Source organism: Polypterus senegalus, chromosome 5 (genome assembly GCF_016835505.1).
Source record: "Polypterus senegalus isolate Bchr_013 chromosome 5, ASM1683550v1, whole genome shotgun sequence".
NCBI lineage: Eukaryota > Metazoa > Chordata > Cladistia > Polypteriformes > Polypteridae > Polypterus > Polypterus senegalus.
The window spans coordinates 108,397,631-108,405,939 of record NC_053158.1 but is presented as its reverse complement, the minus strand read 5'-3'; positions in this window follow the sequence as shown (position 1 = coordinate 108,405,939).

The following is an 8,309-nucleotide window of genomic DNA, read 5'->3' as shown; positions in this document are numbered from 1 at the left end:
CGCCCCTTGTTATGCCCAAATAACTCAATTTTAGTTTCATCAGTCCACAGCACCTTATTCCAAAATGAAGCTGGCTTGTCCAAATGTGCTTGAGCATACCTCAAGCGGCTCTGTTTGTGCTGTGGGCGGAGAAAAGGCTTCCTCTGCATCACTCTCGCATACAGCATCTCCTTGTGTAAAGTCGCTGAATGGTTGAACGATGCACAGTGACTCCATCTACTGCAAGATGATGTTGTAGGTCTTTGGTGCTGGTCTGTGGGTTGACTCTTGACTGTTCTCACCATTCGTCGCTTCTGTCTATCCGAAATCTTTCTTGGTCTGCCACTTCGAGCCTTAACTTGAACTGAGCCTGTGGTCTTCCATTTCCTCAATATGTTCCTAACTGAGAAAGCAGACAGCTTGAATCTCTGGGACAGCTTTCTGTATCCTTCCCCTAAACCATGATGGTGAACAATCTTTTGTCTTCAGGTCATTTGAGAGTTGTTTTGTGACCCCCATGTTTTATTATATATATATATAATAAAAATAATAATAATTATTGTTTATTTTTATCAATTTATAAAATGCAAAGTGAGCAAACAAAAGAAAAATCTAAATCAAATCAATATTTGGTGTTACTACCTTTTGCCTTCAAATCAGCATCAATTCTTATAGGTACACTTGCAGAAAGTCAGGGATTTTGTAGGCTTATAGTCGGGTGTATGATCAACCAATTATACCAAACAGGTGCTAATGATCATCAATGTCACACGTAGGTTGAAACACAATCATTAAGGCCTTGTTCACACGGGCGTTAAAATCGAGCGTTATTTTTGTGTTCGTAGCGTCCGGTGAGCGCGGATCAAGCGCCGAGTGTTTTCTACGTAGAGTCAATGAGAGTGTTCACACGGGCTTTGGTGACGTGCGTTTGTCCGGCAGCGCATTTAGACGGCATCAAAAAAACGTTGCATGCAGCTTTTTCTTGGCGTTCAAAACCCAACGAACGCAAGGAAACCGCTTCTAGTTCGTTTTCTGCTCGTTTAATTTACGCTTCGGAGGACCGGATAGTTTTCATATACAACATATATATTTTCATATTGCTTATTTTATTTTGTTGTCTCATGTAATTTGTAAACCATTAACCTATTAATTTATGTTCTAATATAATATTTGATAACGATTATGTAGGGGGGGGCAATCCATGGCGGGGGGGCATTTCAGTGCATAACACCGGTGTAAGCGCACACTTGACTACTGTTTCCTTACCTCAAAGTGACAAGTAGTCTCTCTTCGGGGCTAACACCAAGTCGCATATTGGTTGATCTGCGTGCAATGTGGCATTGCACCAGCTGCAGCAGACAATCAAAAGTGGAAACCGACATCCGACAGTAATTAAAAAAACTTGCGCGGAAATTTTCGCATTTCTTCATAAAGCACAAAAAAACTTCCTTTAACCTGACGTTGTGCAGTCAGAGGATGAACCCTGTAGCGGCGATTATTTTCTCTCCCTACGTCGCCGTATTACGAGTATTTTTAAAACCAGAAGATTAATATCTAACATAGCAAAATGGTCCATATTGAAAGGAGATACCTCAAATAAAACGACAAGGGCTTTCATATCCAGTTCCCGACACTGCCTCCACAGGTTAACACACAAACTACAATTTGGGCTGCAGGCTGGCGTTAGACAGAGACAAACGAACGCCGGTGTAGAAGTCAATCGATCGCCACCACAAAATGCAACATAAACGTCTAGGACGTTCAGAGCAAGTTCGTTATCCAAAAACTTAACGCCCTTGTGAACAAGGCCTAACTGAAACAGAAACAGCTGTGTAGGAGGCTTAAAACTGGGTGAGGAACACTTAAACTCTATACTAATAAAATACAAAGCCCTCACTGCCACTCTCACTCATTCATCACTAATTCTCCAACTTCCCGTGTAGGTAGAAGTCTGAAATTTGGCAGGCTCATTCCTTACAGCTTACTTACAAAAGTTAAGCAGGTTTCATTTTGAAATTCTATGCGTAACGGTCATAATTGAATCCTACTTATGTACATATATACGTCCATAGCCTGTAGCTCGGTTGCCGTGTGAGGCTGCGCTGCATCCACCATCGCCACGCCTCCCATGTAGTTGGCTGCCTGCCTATATTGCGTCCCCCATCCCCACGCCTCCCACGTAATTGACTGCCTGCCCATATAAGGCCATCCGTCACTCTGGTCTCTTCATTCCCTTCTTTGCTTTGCCACGGTATTCACTTCTCCCTGTTGATAACTGCAGTCTTTTTATTTAATCCACGGCTTCTCCGCTGTTTTATTGTTCGTTTATTACGATGCAAAGTTATCAATGAAGGCGGTTGTATGCTTACAACACTTGACAGATGCCGAATGTCACTTCAACACAAGTCCTGCAAATACTAACGCAATTGAAACAAACTATGAAACTCACAAACAACAAAACATTTCCCGTGGATTTTTTTCTCCTTTTCTATTCCCAGGAAAAACCACCTGTGTAAATGTTTAAGAGCAAGCTGTCACTTATAGCATGACAATAGATTGCTACATTTATTTTAACGAGCTGTCTTTTAAATGTCTTTGTAAAGTGTTACTGGGTGTCAAGCAATGTATTATTATTACTGGTATTTTACTAAATCTTACTATCCACGTTTCTTTGTTGATGAGCCCCGTTGAAGAATTTTTTGGTAACAGAACAGTAAACACGCCAAAACGACTGGAAACAACTGACGACTGGTATTTTTCGGTATCATTTTAACAAAGTTTACTGTCCGTCCTCAATCACAGAGCACCCCAGTAAAACGTCAATAGCGTTAAATATCCCTGCAGCCTTAGAACGCAGACATCAGGACATCGCTGCGCGTGCATGTTTACTAACAGATATGACAGCATTTTGCACGGAGGATGCATTAAACAAATTGATTAAGATCAGCGATTTTCAACGGTTCACATGTTTGCCGTAAGATTTTTTAAAGCAAAATAATTAAAAACATCTTTGAAGAAATTTGACACAACATAAGTCTATGACGCAGATTCTATACCATTTTATATGATTTTTATATCATTATTTTAACAATATACTGTACAACTGTACATACACTGTGTGGACTATAAAGCAATACATGTATAATTTCGTGCCTTTTAACCAGTTGACATCTCTCAACTTGTTAAAAAGTTGTATATAATTAATTTATATGAACCTTTACTTCAATAATATACACATTATGTTTGTATTGCGTGTGCACCTTGCTGTGTAATTATTTCAATGAACTCGTGGTATTGTCCCTATTCATACCCCACTACGCAGCGGCTGAATTTGATCATGCATTCACACGTATAATAATAATATTACTACTACAATTATTATTATTGTTATTAATTCTTTACGTTTTTATAGCGCCTTTCTTACTACTCAAGCAATTTGTAAAAATGAATAAATAAAATAACAGAAAGGAAGCCCCCCAGGACACAAACCAGTGATCATTTAACTGCGAGTCAGCAATCGTACTCTTACAACCACCTCTTCCTGTTAGATATGCGCATTATAATTTTGAGTACTACTTTTTATTTTATACTGTCATAAATAAATTATATCAAAAAGTTTTTTTAAAAAGCCAATTTGAAGCAAAGAGGGTAAGTAATAACTATTTTCTTTTGTAAGTCAATCAAAAATGCTTAAGCCTGAAAAAAAGATCGCCCTGTCAAAATAAGAGACTCTTTCACCTTGTTGACGTGAATCATATTTAAATTAAATGCTGCCAATAAGGAATAATAGAAATCACCGCGCTGCTTTCTAACTTTAATGAACTAAAGTTTTATTGGGTGAAAAAAATGATCGTCCGTGACAGATACACTTAATCAGTAGTGTGTGCAACCCACGATTTGTGAGTTTGACTGTTTGTGTTGTGTATGCGTGTGTGTGTGGTTTTCTCAGTTTTACAATAAAAACAGACATCAGTTATTTGTAAGGCAGGAATATTCTGATCATTCTGGTCCCTGAACACTGATAAACATTCAGAAGAAACAGCGCTATTCCAGTGTTTTCCTCCATAACATCCTTTCAGCAAACAGGACTAAGTTCCTTGAAACAGATTGCCCTTTAATGAAATGCTGCCAATACGGAATAACAGATATCAACGGGCGGCTTTCAACCAATGTTTTCTGGTAACTCTGCTTTTGAGAAGAATCTGTCATGGGTGGGACAACAGGGAGCGAGTGAGGCGGGTCCAATGAACTGGGGAGGGATGGAGTGAGGCGAAGAGGCGGGTATCTGTGCGAGTGTTTTAAATAATGAAAAAAAAAGTGCATTTAAATCGAGGACCCCCAACCAAGAGGCTTACGAAACAAAACGCGACAGACAGGCGTATGCTACTTGTAAAAAATTTGCACAATAATTACAACAGTGTTGAAGCAATGATGAAGCGAAAGGGAGATGCTAAACATGGATGGCCGTGTTGTGCCTGCCCATAAATCCCAACCAATGTATATATCTGAACGGGTCTATCTGAACCGATATGTGTGTGTGTATATATATATATATAATATATGTGTGTGTGTATTTTTCACCGCGATAGGTGAATATCCGCGAAGTAGAAACCATATGTTTGTATGGTTATTTTTATATATTTTAAAACCTTATAAACTCTCCCACCCTGTTAACATTATTAGAGCCCTCTAGACATGAAATAACACCCTTTAGTCAAACTGTGCTCCATGACAAGACAGAGATGACAGCTCTTTCTCACAATTAAAAGAATACAAACATATCTTATCTTCAAAGGAGCTCCGTCATAAAGGAGCGCCGTCAGGAGCAGAGAATGTCAGAGAGAGCGCTCCCTAAGAAAAGCAAACAATCAAAAAATCAATACGTGCTTTTAAGTATACAGAAGCACCACGATAAAGCGGCACTTTGTAGAGGAGCGTCCATGTCCTCTGTGCAAACAGCCCCTCTGCTCCCCCTCCGTCAGGCAGAGAGAGTGAGAAAGATGGAAAGAAGCAAACAATCAAGCTCCGCGCGGGAAGCATATCTTATATCATTGAGGAGTTTTAGTTAATATGTAATACATGCTCTGATTGGGTAGCTTCTAAGCCATCCGCCAACAGCGTCCCTTGTATGAAATCAACTGGGCAAACAAACTGAGGAAGCATGTACCATAAATTTCGAGAGCCATTGTCCGCAGAGCGGCGAACCAGCGAAAAATCCGTGATATATATTTAGATGTGCTTACATTTAAAATCCACGATAGAGTGAAGCCGCGAAAGTCGAAGCACGATATAGCGAGGGATTACTGTGTATATATATATATATATATGTATGTGTGTGTGTGTGTGTGTGTGTGTGTGTGTGTATATATATATATGCCTGCCACATCATTTTTTCACTCTGATTTTTGGGGCATCTTTGAATTCAGGGCTCTGTAGGTTGATCATTTTCATTTCCATCAAACAATGTGGCATCCTTTCATTCCTAACACATTACCCAGTCTATATCAGTATAGATATCCAGGAGGATTTCTTTTTCCCATTGAGATCTGATGTGTTTTCCAAGTGTTCCTTTAATTTTTTTGAGCAGTTTATGTATGTGTGTGTATGTATGTATGTATATATGTGTGTATGTACATATATATACACTCACCTAAAGGATTATTAGGAACACCATACTAATACGGTGTTTGACCCCCTTTCGCCTTCAGAACTGCCTTAATTCTATGTGGCATTGATTCAACAAGGTGCTGAAAGCATTCTTTAGAAATGTTGGCCCATATTGATAGGATAGCATCTTGCAGTTGATGGAGATTTGTGGGATGCACATCCAGGGCACGAAGCTCCCATTCCACCACATCCCAAAGATGCTCTATTGGGTTGAGATCTGGTGACTGTGGGGGCCATTTTAGTACAGTGAACTCATTGTCATGTTCAACCAATTTGAAATGATTCGAGCTTTGTGACATGGTGCATTATCCTGCTGGAAGTAGCCATCAGAGGATGGGTACATGGTGGTCATGAAGGGATGGACATGGTCAGAAACAATGCTCACGTAGCCCGTGTCATTTAAACGATGCCCAATTGGCACTAAGGGGCCTAAAATGTGCCAAGAAAACATCCCCCACACCATTACACCACCACCTCCAGCCTGCACAGTGGTAACAAGGCATGATGGATCCATGTTCTCATTCTGTTTACTCAAAATTCTGACTCTACCATTTGAATGTCTCAGCAGAAATCGAGACTCATCAGACCAGGCAACATTTTTCCAGTCTTCAACTGTCCAATTTTGGTGAGCTCGTGCAAATTGTAGCCTCTTTTTTCTATTTTTAGTGGAGATGAGTGGTACCCGGTGGGGTCTTCTGCTGTTGTAGCCCATCCGCCTCAAGGTTGTGCTTGTTGTGGCTTCACAAATGCTTTGCTGCATACCTCGGTTGTAACGAGTGGTTATTTCAGTCAAAGTTGCTCTTCTATCAGCTTGAATCAGTTGGCCCATTCTCCTCTGACCTCTAGCATCAACAAGGCATTTTCGCCCACAGGACTGCCGCATACTGGATGTTTTTCCCTTTTCACACCATTCTTTGTAAACCCTAGAAATGGTTGTGCGTGAAAATCCCAGTAACTGAGCAGATTGTGAAATACTCAGACCGGCCCGTCTGGCACCAACAACCATGCCACGCTCAAAATTGCTTAAATCACCTTTCTTTTCCATTCTGACATTCAGTTTGGAGTTCAGGAGATTGTCTTGACCAGGACCACACCCCTAAATGCATTGAAGCAACTGCCATGTGATTGGTTGATTAGATAATTGTATTAATGAGAAATTGAACAGGTGTTCCTAATAATCCTTTAGGTGAGTGTATATATATATGTTTGGACCCAGAGCGGCCGACCCTCAAACAAGCCTGGTCCTTCTGGGCACTGGTAGGGCAGTGGCTACAGCCGTTTGAGAACAAGCACTACCACATAATTGAGCAGGTAGCTTGCTATCTGCTCCTGAAAGCACTTCCCTATGGCTTCACCCAGCCGGTCTTGGGCAAGCAGTTTACGAACATGACGGAGCTCATGGAGACACAAAGGGTGGCCTCACACTCTGGGGGAGTCCCTTTGTCGAACTCAGCTGGAGTACGTCCCAAGACCCAGACCCCCAAGCCCCCCAACCCCCGTACAACCCGGACTTTGTATCGGTGTCCTCAGAGCCGCAGGCACGCAAACTGTTTGGAAGCAAGGAGGAATGCAGGTGGAGGGTGAGGAGGGGTTGGTGTGCTCTAGCTAATCCGTTTGGCGGTCCCACATACTGGTGTGGTGATCGTCAACGGACACAAGACCACAGCCTTATTTGATTCCAGTAGCAACATTATCATTGTTGCCCGCCGGTTTGTGCTGCCGCGACAGTGGTTAAAGATTAAGACCAGTATAACCTGTGTCCACGGAGATATCAGTTGGTACAACTCCACTGTTTGTGTCATCAGTTACGGGGGATCGGTGCAAAAACTAACCATGGCCGTCCATCCGAATCCCCCACACCCAGTGATACTAGGGCGGGACTGGTCTAATATTAAAAGTGGCGAGACACATACCACTCCTGGGGTTAACTTGGAAGGGGAAGTTATGGAAGGGGATGAGCCGTCTCAAGCTGCCTCCATGCCATGTAATCAGCTGGCAGAGAGAGACAAAGCGGCGACCCTGAGTGACGTGCGACTTCCGGACCGTCGCGTACGGACACATCATCCACCAGCGCCCGGCGGAACAGGAGGCAGCCAAGTCCTTTGAGGTCGACGCCGACCCTCGCTCCCTCTTGCGGTTTCAATTTAGACAGACGCCGGCTTCATTTAAAAGGGAGCAGTGGAATGACGATTCCCTGAAGTTTGCAAAAATGCAGTGGTCCTAGTCAACAGCCAGGGCACTAACCAGTCGATACCACAGGGTCTGCACTTTGTGTTGGAAAATGACCTTCTTTATCGGGTAGCAGTGCATGATGGGCAGGAAAGACGGCTACTGCTAATTCCGCGGACCTTTTAGTGGCAGGTCTGTGAGTTAGCACACGCCCTTCTCCTAGGTGGCCATTTGGGCACCGAGAAAACCCTGGAACGGATCAAGCTCCGCTTCTACTGGCCGGGAATCGATGAGGAGGTTTGTTGCTTTTGCACTTCTTGCCCGGAGTGTCAACTGCAACAAATTCCTAGGAGGGACAATGCTCCTCTTGTTCCTATTCCCCTGATTGATGTTCCCTTCCACAGAATTGGGGTCGATTTAGTTGGACCCCTAGAGCCCTCAGCCCAAGGACACAAGTACATTTTAGTCCTCGTGGATTACGCTACCAAATACCT